At 38.3% G+C, this 13,139-nt stretch overlaps 1 protein-coding gene across 1 annotated transcript in view; it reads right to left on the bottom strand.

The window, feature by feature from the left end:
* The window catches only part of LOC124863472 (mucin-5AC-like), an 88,824-nt gene extending 76,122 nt beyond the window's left edge, over positions 1-12,702 (bottom strand). Inside the window, exon 1 of the mRNA XM_047357855.1 lies at positions 12,687-12,702. The gene's annotated coding sequence lies outside the window, so the exon portion shown is untranslated. The remainder of the gene's footprint in view (positions 1-12,686) is intronic.
* Between the last annotated feature and the right edge of the window lie 437 nt (positions 12,703-13,139).

Raw genomic sequence — 13,139 nt, forward strand, 5'->3', positions numbered from 1 at the left:
TACTTTTTCGGATGAAAGCAAATTCTGCATGTCATTCGGAAATCAAGGTGCCAGAGTCTGGAGGAAGACTGGGGAGAAGGAAATGCCAAAATGCCAGAAGTCCAGTGTCAAGTACCCACAGTCATTGATGGTCTGGGGTGCCGTGTCAGCTGCTGGTGTTGGTCCACTGTGTTTTATCAAGGGCAGGGTCAATGCAGCTAGCTATCAGGAGATTTTGGGAGCACTTCATGCTTCCATCTGCTGAAAAGCTTTATGGAGATGAAGATTTCATTTTCAGCCCGACCTGGCACCTGCTCACAGTGCCAAAACCACTGGTAAATGGTTTACTGACCATGGTATCACTGTGCTCAATTGGCCTGCCAACTCTCCTGACCTGAACCCCATAGAGAATCTGTGGGATATTGTGAAGAGAAACGTTGAGAGACTCAAGACCCAACACTCTGGATGAGCTAAAGGCCGCTATCGAAGCATCCTGGGCCTCCATAAGACCTCAGCAGTGCCACAGGCTGATTGCCTCCATGCCACGCCGCATTGAAGCAGTCATTTCTGCCAAAGGATTCCCGACCAAGTATTGAGTGCATAACTGTACATGATTATTTGAAGGTTGACGTTTTTTGCATTAAAAAACACTTTTCTTTTTTTGGTCGGATGAAATATGCTAATTTTGTGAGATAGGAATTTGGGTTTTCATGAGCTGTTTGCCAAAATCATCCGTATTAAGACAATAAAAGACCTGAATATTTCAGTTAGTGTGCAATGAATCTAAAATATATGAATGTTAAATTTTCATCATTACATTATGGAAAATAATTAACTTTATCACAATATGCTAATATTTTGAGAAGGACCTGTATGTACCTGACTGTTGTGAAGTGCCTTGAGACAACATGTGTTGTGAATTGGTGCTATATAAATAAAACTGAATTGAATTGAACTGAACTGAATTGATATTAGCAGATTAAACTAGAGACACTGGAACCAAAGAGCAGTTAGTGGTTCCTTTCCTCTAGGTTGACGGCAGTCCCTCGCGGACATTATTGGCCTATTCGACTTGCCGCAGGCTGACACCTCCACCATCAACACTGCGCTTAGCGACGTTCTTGTCCGCTGCAACATTTTGCCCAATATATGCCGTGGACAAGCATATGATGTGGCAGCAGGTATGTGTGGACATTGGAATGGAGTAGCAGCAAGCTTTAAACGGGACAATCCAGCAGCTATTTATGTGCATTGCGCATTGTACGCAATGCACAATGCAAGAAACTGGGAAAAAAGTTATAAGAGATGCACTGGATTTTGTACAAGAAGTTGCACATTTTGTGAAGCAATCCCCAAAACAGAACAAGTTTCAAGTCTTAAAAGATCAAATGGCCCCCAGTAATAGTAACCAGTGCAATCTTTGCCGAATGAGATGGACAGTGCACACAGGCGCAGTGAAATCTGTCCTTGACAACTATGCTTTACTTTCCACACTGATGACTGAAATAAATTAAGAATCATACAGCAATGCTGGTAGGAAAGCTGGGGGAATTTTGGCTGCAATGGATAAATTATCAAATTTTTTGGCCTGCCTCTGGCACATATGTGCTTTTCTCCGACTGAGCAGCTGTCTAGGAACCTTACAGACTGTAAACATATCATTACAGGATGAACAAAAGACTGTAGCTTTGACAAGAAGCTTTATTCAGAGAATGACGTCAGATCACGTTTTTGAGGAGTTTTACAAAAACGTTTTGGAACACTCGCGAGATCTCACAGATGCCCCAGTGTTGACCCGGCAACAGAAATGCCTTGTTAGACTAGATTTAGGAAGAGAGTCTGCACACACATTCCAGAACCCAGCAGGCTTATTATAGGGTAATATACGTTGAGGTCCTGGGTCGACCTGATGGTGAATAGGAGCGGCTGCATGTTGCAGCTGCTCTGGAGCACATGATTATTTCCGCCGCTAAAAAGGAGACTGCATCTTTTCCTTCTCTAATAATGGATCTCTACAAGAGTGATTTTGACGGTGACACTCTCCGTGCGCAGCTGGGAATGATTCAGACTTCTGGGACTGAGGGTGGCCCAACAATAGCCTCAGTGCTCAGTAGTGTCGGCAGTGAATGAACAAAAAATCTACTCCCAGTGGAGCACAAACTGTTAAAGTTATTCTACAGCATCCTTGAGTCCACTGTCAGGGCTGAGACATGTTTGTCGTCCCTTTTTCGTATCAAGATATATTTAAGATCAACAATGACCCAGAGACGACTGAATAGCTTGATTTGCGCCCACACACACTGGGAGGTTTTGACACCGGTTGATGTACATTCCAACGAACCATCAAGGACAATGGCCTCTGTGACAGTGCTTCATGGACTTATACTTGCACACTGTCCAAAAAGTTCAGACATAAATGTTCTCCACCCCGGGTAGCCCACGTAAAATCACAGCTCAGGTACAGCGGATACTGAGGCGCATAATGAACAGAGGTAGTACATTTTCTTTAGTGTAAATAGCTTAACGTGACCTTCAGACAGTTTAGTTCTTAAAAGGTGTTTAGACAGCTACATGGACTGGATTTTTTTGACTGAGCAGCTGCATTCACGCCTTTTATCAGCAACCGCAATGCAAAGCGTTGGATGAAGTGTGTTGTAAAGCATACCCTACTAGGGTCCAGATTAGTGGAAATGTGTTGCACTGACGAATCATGCCTCGCTGTCCACACAAAAACAAAAACAATTTAGAAAATATGTGCCTCCACACGAGTGCACCCAGCACCACTGAAAACGTTGTAGCATGTAAGCTGGGCCAATTGGTGGCACTATGAGACTGCAACAGAAACACAACATAAATAGAGGGACCGGATAGGGGAGACAAAGCGCACTGATGTCTCTTTGCTAGCAAACAGACATAAACTCTTCAACTGGATCCAAGGATGTCATATGATCATCGATTATATGCAAAGTTAAGTATGAATGAAATACCTTCTGTGTATCTGGTATTTTCATTCATGAACGGGGAAATGAAGGTGTAAGAGTTGCTTACTTTCTCTCTGAGGCCTGCAGAAGCAAACTGTCCCACAGAAGTTCCCTACAGAGAAGCGGTCTCTACGAAGCCAAGCAGAGCGGTCTCCCAGTCTGGAAGGAAGACAGCAGAGACCGCATCACCGTGGTTACGGTAATGTGCAGTGTGGTTGGCGGACACAATGAGCCGTCTTTCATCCACAGTTACGGAGGTTAGCTGGAAGCTAACCCTTTTGTCCACACAGCGACCGCACCTTCAACCCCCCCACAGCTAAGGAGGTTAGCTTTAGCAAACCATTGTTCACTGTAAATACTTTCTTCAAACTTCGTCGTCACCCGTACAACGTTCCTCACCACAGTTCATAAGGTTAGGTTTGGACAGAACAGAAGAGAAATAGAAGGATTTAGATTGAAATGATCTAAACGTTTTTCATTTTATGAAGTTTGGTTTTGTTTGTGTTGAACTCAGCTATCTTGGTACTAGCAGAATATCTGCAGCACATGTGCTCAGGTTGTGTTCTTTGTTTGTATGTTTTTAAAGTTAAGACAAACTTTACTTGAAAGGTGATTTTAAACAGAAGATTGATCATAATGCGCCGTCCGCGCTAATGCGTTTTAACTCTTTTATTAACCCTGGTATTTTAAAGGTGTGTGTTTGATTCTGGTGCTAAGCTATCAGCCCATTTTGTTAGCTTCAACTGCTAACAGCTAAGGACATGTGCTTGGTGCTAAATAATATTTACCCAGAAAGGTTTAGTTTTCAATCCAGTAAATAATGTGTCACTAACATCATTTTACTAAATTTGATAACTAAGTAAACACCATTAAGCCCCATTTCTCCAGCCAGATTTGGCTCTTTTCCTAAATATTTCCGTTAATATTTTACAATTTCCCTTAATAATATTTCTTTAAATATTATTTTAATAAATAAAGGCAGCTAATTAGACACCGTTGAGAAATGGTCATCCAGAAGGTTGGTTTTATTCAGCAGATCATTATTTAAAACATTATTTTATTAAAATAATATTTTATCTGATCTTGCATTGTGATTTGTTGTCTAAATGTTGCTGATCATTTTCTAAGTTGGTTCCAAGACTAACTTAATTTCACTTCCAGATTCTTCAAGATAATCCTTGGTTCTCAAACATAAACATTGCATGGTAATGTTGTATCACTCTTTTGGTCATGATTTCCAATCATCTTTCATCAACTTGTTTATATTGTACATAGCCCATTAGTCTTCATTATTCTTTAATTCTGCTTGGTAATTTAGTTGGATTATTTTAGCATAGTAAAGAGTTTGTTGATTGAAATATGTTTGACTTTAAGTTGACTTATTTTTGTTAATAAATTCTTGTATTTTAAGAAATTGTGTGAATTCATTCCATATATGTGCAGAGTTTATGCTGTTCAATAATGTCAGAGCTTGTCTCACACCTTTCTATTCTGTCCTAATACCATTGCCTTACTGGGCTGGTATTCACAGGACAACCCTTGACAGACCGAAATATTATTCGATAAAATATTAAAATATTAATATTAAATAATATTCTCAGATTCATAATCCCAACAGTACACGTAAACACAACCGACATTTTTAAATCTTTCCACTCTGGGACTCATTTCAAAAATGATTGTCTCCTAAAACGCTGGATCTGTGTGAGCATAAACGACAATACCTATGTAGACCTAAGCTCGTCTCAGTGTGGACAGGGCCTCTGTCGGATCACTAAATACATGATTCAGGTTTGGCAGTTGCCCAGAAAATGCTACTTCCCTGACTATTGCTGTGTACAGTGTGAAGTTTGCTGCAAATGGTGGGCTGTTTGTAAACTAAGCCATTTTGCACAGTTCCATGCTCCAAACTTTGTGGGAGCAGCTTGGGAATGGCCCCTTACTGTTCCAACATGACTGCATACCAATGCAAACAGTGCAGCAAAGGGTGAAACTACATTATATTAAATCCTATAAATAAAGATAAGGACAAGGAAACATTTTAATAAGCTTCAATTTGGAATTTAATTGTTTAAGAAAAACACAAATCTATCAATAATGTTAGAGTTTTAATCAATTATTTCCTGTGATTTTTTTTTTTTTTTAAACCCTGTCCTGTCTGTCAGAGTAGGACTCAGAACTGTTGTCTGAGTGCCAAGAAGAAGCCCAACAGATTTACTTTCACAAGTAAAGCATTACTGGCTTTAATGCTCTGCTTGATATTTATATTGTTTTCGGATTATTTCAATTGTTACGGAGATGGAAATGAAATAGAAACAATATAAGAAGCACAAAAGAGAGAGGTGGGGCAAAAAGGAACCACCTGCTGGTAGTGTGGCGGGGAGGAAATAGGCCCCACATTTTAAGGGGGGCCTAAACTAATCCAGGAGAGGTTGCAGCCCAAGACCCAACATGACACAAAAAACAGGCACACACAATCACTTGAAACAGTCCCAACCCCCAAATGAATTCTGATCTCAACCCCATGAGCTTGAGAATAGACAGCTCACAAAACTGAGAACATGAAAAGTCATTTATCCTATACAATTCAACTGAAAAGAAATGTAAAAAACTATAAAAGGTGCAACAATGTAATTGCAAATATGTGCACCCCATTTAACTATGACTTTGTTAAAATACCTGATCACAAATCTTATTACTGTGAATAAAGTTCCAAAGTTTCCAACTAGAATCTTCCTAACATTTGGAAATGTACACCTTTTATCAAAAAATATGGTTTGCAGAGAGGTGTCAAAGGGTCCAGTGGATCTCACCATACAAAGGTATCAGTTTGGAAAAGGATACAAATAGTTCCACAGCATTACATACATACCATGGCATAGTAAAGACACTCAGTAATTACAGAAAATATTGGACCACCGCAACATTGCTAAAAATTGAAGTTTCTCCAAAATGGATGAAAAAACAAGACAGATAATGGTAAATGTCAACACCAAAGTATTCAAAGGGATTTCTGCCAAGCAGTGCCTGTTTTCTACAAGTTTTCTTCATATGTCACGACCAAGAAGACATATTTATCTGAAAGAATATGCCAGGCTAAGATCTCCAGTTTCAAAAGATATATGTTTGGCACAAAAACAATGCTGCACATCACCAAAAAACCTATACCAACGGTGAAACATGGTAGTGGCAGCATCATGATCTGGTGTTGATCTTCTTCAGGTGAAGCTGGGGTTTTTGTCAAGTTGGATGAAAATATGAACAGTTTCAAATATTACTCAGTTTTGAGTCCAACCCTTTAGGTGTCACCTAGAAAGCTGACGGTGAGGAAAGAATTCATTTTTCAGCAATGCAGTGAATCCAAACATATATTCAAATCAACAAAGAAGTACTTTATGAGAGGGAAATTAAAGTTTTGGGCTGGTCCACAAGTCCAGAGCTAACAGAAAATCTCTGGGTTCAATTGAAGAGGACTATGGATAAAATGTCTTCACAATCTGAAAGATTAACAGAGGTTATGCAAAGGAGATTGGGAGAATATAAATCAAGATGTGGGATGCTGAACGACTCCAACCAAAGAATACTGAAATGGAATCAAGAAATGCTTAAACAAAATATTAGTTTCAGGGGTGTGCAGCAAGGATATTACACTTTCTTTTGTTTTATCGCAATGCTTCAAAAAAGAAACTAGACAACCTGTCATGATGTAGGGTTGTTTGGTTTTTGGTTTCGGGTTTCTTCTTATGTTTTTCACAGTTAAGTTTTTGACTCGTTCTTTTGTTATTATTCTTCTTACATTTTGAATCATGCTTCTGTTATTTTCCTGGTCATGCTTTAGTTTTGTCGTCTTGTTCATGTTTTGTCAAGTTTGGTTTTCGGATCTGGTTATGCTTTAGCTTCATGTTTTTCTAGTTTGTTTATTAGAGTCTCTGTTTTTGCCGCAGCCACGTTTTGTTCTGTCAATTAAGTTTATTCGGCTCACCTGTCCAAGTTAATCTGTCCCCTTGCTCCACCTGGTTTTCACTCGATATATTCACACCCGCTCTGTTTGTCTTCGCGAAAACATCTTTCACTCTCATGCTCATGTCAAGTTCAATGCTCATGTCTTATTTTTTGATCATGCCATGCCTGTCTTGCCTGCCCGTTTGTTTTGTTTCTGCCTCCTGTAGTGAGTGGGTTTTTGTTATTAAATCTTTTTCACTTACCATCACGCTGCCTGCTTGTCTGCATTCTGGGTCCAATTCCAAGTAAACCGTGACAATACCGTGACACAACCGTGACAATTATTATCACATGTTCTTAGCAAGTTTCTTAGTTCCAAAACTAGAATCTGGTGGACTAAGATTTACTCAAGGGGAAACCAGAGATCAACTTTCACACAAAAACTGGCAGTCACTCTATGAAAGGAACAGTCTCTGACTGACTGTTCAATCTGTTGGGTTTCCTTAAAAAAACCTTTATTCAATTTGAATAACATACTGAATTTGACTGCATTGTTTGATAACTGGGATTAATTAGAATTTCTGTACTTGCCTTGAAATCTGTATGATTTGATTGAATTAACTTTGTAAAGTGCCTTGAGACGACATGTGTTGCGAATTGGCTCTACATAAATAAACTAAATATATGAGCATCACTGATGAAAAGGTCAGTACTGGAACTTTGAAGTGATCTAATAAACCAATAATTCGACAAAATCAGAAAGAAAAATGGGAGAGTGAAAAACCCGGCGCATTAAAGTGTAATGGCGACATTACAATGGCGTTAGTGTTGTATCCGTAGGGGCCAGAGATTCTGTGGCCTTTGTGGCCTCCAGCTTCGCTTCCTACACAAAGAATTTGTAAGCGCTAGCTGAGACTGTCTGCTACAACTGTCTCCTAAAGATATTTCAAATCACTTCCTCTGGAGCGGCAAAAAAAAACTATTCAGCATGACAAGACACATCCTTGTCTGTGTAAAAGCTACAACAAGCACTCTCAGTTTGAAACAGAAAGCAACATTGACAGAAATGCTGGTATAAATGGTAAGGTTCTTTCCCTTTCTATTTCTGAGTAGGCTATTGATCTTTGATTCACCAGTGTTTGACACAAACACATACATTGGATTAAGATATTCAGCTGGCTTCTAGAAAATGGTCCAGCTTTTCCGAAGACCTGTACAAACAACACCTAATAGGCTGAAAAACACTGTGCAACCTTCTGATCTCTCAGACAAATTATTAGCACCAGCATGAGCATTTAATATTTATGCCAGGCCATTTGTTTCCTCCATTTCCATGGCCAAGTTTACTTTTCCACTCAGGAGCCTTGGCGAGTATTTTCCTGGTTTAGCCAAACTGAGTTGAAATTTCTAGTACAAATATACATTCTATATATGTTGAAGAAGGGTTTAGATGTAGAAATTCATACCTGCCCCTGCTAAGTTTAAACTGACAAATACAGTATGTTGCCCTAAAAATTTGAAATTTCATTTTCTGTAATTTCACTATTCCTAGTCAGGAAGGGAAAGGGTAGTTGAGAGGAAGGAAGCAAATAATTGCAAATTACCAAAACAATGGAATTGACAAAGCATCCCACGCACTGACTGCATTTTAGTTTGGAGTTTGTTTATAGTAACTCAGAACTGTGATAAAGTAGCAGAACCAATCAACATTTTGTTTAAATATGATGCATTTCAATTGAAGTGCATTGTATGATGAAGTCGACTGTGTGTAATTGGGCTTGACATGGCATGGTGTCTGTTTAGAGAATTCACCCCAAAGGAATGTATCTGGTCATTTCTAATGGCAGGACAGGTTCCCTGACTCAGTGTCGTACTAACGGAAAATGAAACAAGGTTTTATCTTTAACTTTATAATTCCACTGCATTAGAGAGAACAAGAATTAAATCATATTACCACAAGTTGTGTGATTATCTTTTTCAGTTTTATCTTAAAAGGCAATTTCTTATCTAACAGCATTAGCATTTGCTATTCTTTAACACGTTTTTTTTTTTTGTTTTTTTTTTATCACAAAAATCTAAATTTGTTTCTTAGGGTATGAAATGTTTGTGTCATAATTATCATGTTCAAATTCATCATGGTTATCAATATCATGGTTTTGCTATTTTAAAATATCAAAATGAGCTAAAATTAGCATGAATCAGTGTTCCTGCACCATAACTCCTTTCAACATCAGTATTATTATGAGTAGTAGTAGTCGTAATATTTCTTTAGTCACATACTGACTCACACACAATTAACCCTAAAGACAAATAAATGCAAAAAATAAAAAAAGTAGAATAGAACATTAGCTTAGAACAGTGGCAAAACTTCTAGATTAAGAAAATTTGTGTATACATTTATAAGACACTGATCTAAATTCTGAAGAGATAAACACAGGCCAACCACAGGGGGAGTTTTTGGCAGATCATGTTGACTGTTGTAGAATATAAACTATTTATGTGTGTAATATACAGGTCCTTCTCAAAATATTAGCATATTGTGATAAAGTTCATTATTTTCCATAATGTCATGATGAAAATTTAACATTCATATATTTTAGATTCATTGCACACTAACTGAAATATTTCAGGTCTTTTATTGTCTTAATATGGATGATTTTGGCATACAGCTCATGAAAACCCAAAATTACTGACCATGGTATCACTGTGCTCAATTGGCCTGCCAACTCTCCTGACCTGAACCCCATAGAGAATCTGTGGGATATTGTGAAGAGAACGTTGAGAGACTCAAGACCCAACACTCTGGATGAGCTAAAGGCCGCTATCGAAGCATCCTGGGCCTCCATAAGACCTCAGCAGTGCCACAGGCTGATTGCCTCCATGCCACGCCGCATTGAAGCAGTCATTTCTGCCAAAGGATTCCCGACCAAGTATTGAGTGCATAACTGTACATGATTATTTGAAGGTTGACGTTTTTTGTATTAAAAACACTTTTCTTTTATTGGTCGGATGAAATATGCTAATTTTGTGAGATAGGAATTTTGGGTTTTCATGAGCTGTATGCCAAAATCATCCGTATTAAGACAATAAAAGACCTGAAATATTTCAGTTAGTGTGCAATGAATCTAAAATATATGAATGTTAAATTTTCATCATGACATTATGGAAAATAATTAACTTTATCACAATATGCTAATATTTTGAGAAGGACCTGTAAACCATCTCTGTGTGTAACTGGCATGTGTACATAGAGCATAGGGGGGGTCAAGCATAGAAAGTGCAAGGTCCTTGGGGAGGGAAGTAGAGAGTCCAAAGTCATAAATTAGTGAAGGACAAGGAATCACTGATGGGGGAGAAGAAGACAGGGGAGAACAGCGCACAGAGAGGGCAAGGTCATAAATTGGGGAAGGAGACAAGGCAGGATAAGTTTGTTATAAGAGAAGAACCATAAGTACTCCTTATTTGGATATGAGGTTATATGGTTGCTGGGGAGATATTTACAGACAGGATGATTGTGTATGTGTACTGCATAGCAGCGAGGGGTATATAAAGGTATTGTAGCCCCTCCAAAACGGAGTATGTGTCCCCTCTCTGAATTCAGATTGGTTTTTTATAAACTTGTGGAAACGTACAACTGATCTCTGACTGAGGATTGTCCTTTGGGTGCCAAATAAAAGAGTCGGGGAGAGGTGAGGAGTAATGTAAGAATTAACTGACGGCCAGTAACGTTTTCCTACCTCAACAGTGTTAAACTAATTATGCACCCTAATCTGCATTCAGTGTACCAAGCCTTAAGATCATTTAGTTTTTTTAAGAAGCAGCGATTCACTCAGCATAAATAATCTGACAACAGCTCTTCAATAAATATTGGTCATTGACCCATCATTGTACCATGGTACCACGTTTCAAACATTTTGTCATATCACATTAGTATTTACCACACCAGCTCTAGCAAAAAAACTTTTTTAATCTTTTTTTTTCAGTTTTGCTCCACGTCTTTTGAATGAGCTTCAAAATATTTGGAGGAAGCATCCACATGGACGACTTCCCTCCGACGCGGAAGGAGAGGTGTATTGTCATTAAAATCATTGTATGTGTATGTGATTTCACATTTTTCATACTACATTTATTGGATTGAAAATTAATACTTAAAAAAAATTGAATTTCCCAAAACTATAGCCTAAATAGCCAAAATATTCAGTAAAATAGGCATTAAATGGTCAATAACTTCACTATAGCATGTTGTAGTGCCATCAAACTCATGGCACACATAGATCACCTCATCTTGATCATACTACAACTCTTACTTGGAGAAAATGTGCTTAAATATATTTTTTGAAATTTTTTTACCATTAAAATAAGTATAAAATGGTCAATAACGTCACTGTAGCATATTGTAGTGCCATTAAACTCATAGCACACATAGAGTACCTCATCTTGAATCTTTTGAATAAACATAACATTGCCTTTATTGATGCAGACATGCTTATACTGATAATAATTCTGTATTACAACCAAATAATATTAAAATTTCCTTTACTGTTTGCAGTGTGTCACAACCTGAGATCTGACACCATTACACACAAAAAAGTCTTGTTCATGCAATATGACATAAAATAAAATCACGATGAATAATAAAAATCCCAATATTAAAGAAGCCCTTACAGCTGCACTCAAAATCCTGTTCACCTGAAAACCATTTTTTGTCTTGTTTCTTGCATTATGAGGGAGACTGCAGTGGGAATTGCCTGCAGGCTCCACTGCACTCCAACTTGCTCACTGACAAAAGAAAAGTTTAACTGGAATGACATATTTTACTATGATTTTATGCATAGTAGATTCATAATACATTAATAAATAAATTAACAATGTGTTATTTGTTATGTTTTGAGGAGCAAACAAGCAGTAACAGATACTGTGCCTTGCGAAAGTATTTGGCCCCCTTGAACTTTTCAACCTCTTGCCACATTTCAGCCTTCCAACATAAAGATATAACATTCTAATTTTTTGTGAAGAATCAACAAGTGGGACACAATCGTGAAGTTGAATGAAATTTTAACAAATAAAAAACTGAAAAGTGGGGCGTGCAATATTTGAGGAGCAGCGATTTCTGCATAGAAGCCAATGCAAGTCTCCCAGCTCGGTGTTAGGCTCGTTTTGAGGAAAATACGATTGTAGCTCACTGTCTGCCTTGCTGTGGTTGCAGAGAGGTGTTAGTTTTCTAGAGGCAATGTTCCGCTAATGAGTTATTGAGCCGGAAAAGCTGAATCTGTGAATATCTTTCTAACTTTACCGAAGTGCAGAGCAGATGAAGGCAAACCTTCCGTTTAGTCCACGGCACATTGGGAGTCAGTACGATGTATTTCTTTTTTTTTTTACATACATTAGTTTTTATAATGTTTTCTAATTATTGTTTCACTAACCAAAACATACGGTCGAACTGCGTAGAATGATGAACAATGATTTGCATTTTTAAAAGCATAAGAGCCTCCAAATGATCACAGCCACGTCCTTTACATAAAACTGCCTGGCAACAATGTCACCTACTTCGTGCTCACAGGACATATTAAGTTGATGGAAATGACCAATACGTATCTTAAATAGAAGTTTCTAAAAACATGTTTAGTTATGGTCCACTCTGCTCGCTGCCTAACAAACATCTAACAAAAATCTAAAAAGTTTCCACCGCAAAGAAAGAAAAGATTTAATCTCTGGGTTTCACTCGTTTCAAATTTGCTGACGAATTATAGTTCAGAGAAAGGTTAATAAATCCATTAAACCTACCGTGCTGCGCCGTCCTGTCCTAGCGTCTACGTCGCTATAATGACGCTCTGTCCCTCTGTAAACAGAATATTTACTTTCAGTTTCGATGTGAATACCCCCTGCTTTTTAAGAGCTGATTTCATCCTGGAATTTCCGAAGTGGGTTAGTGTTGTGCCATAAAGTGATGGTCTCCCAAAAAACTGATCGGGGAAGGAGGAGCGAGCATCGACAGGGGGAGCAGCTTGCTGCAGGAGGCACCCAGCGGTGAAAGAGTTCTTTCTCGGTGGTTTAACTCTTGAAAACAGACAAATATAACAGTTATATCTGTGTGGTCAATGTTACAGCAAAGGCGTGTCTCGTTTATCCTTTTCTTCTTATAAAACTTGCGACGTTCTCACCGTGAAAGTGTCGGTTTCACGCTTTCGTCGTTTGTCATAAATATCAGCAAATTTACATTTTTAACTATAGCAGTAA

The sequence above is a fragment of the Girardinichthys multiradiatus genome, chromosome X (assembly GCF_021462225.1).
Source record: "Girardinichthys multiradiatus isolate DD_20200921_A chromosome X, DD_fGirMul_XY1, whole genome shotgun sequence".
In the NCBI taxonomy this organism is placed as follows: Eukaryota; Metazoa; Chordata; class Actinopteri; order Cyprinodontiformes; family Goodeidae; genus Girardinichthys; species Girardinichthys multiradiatus.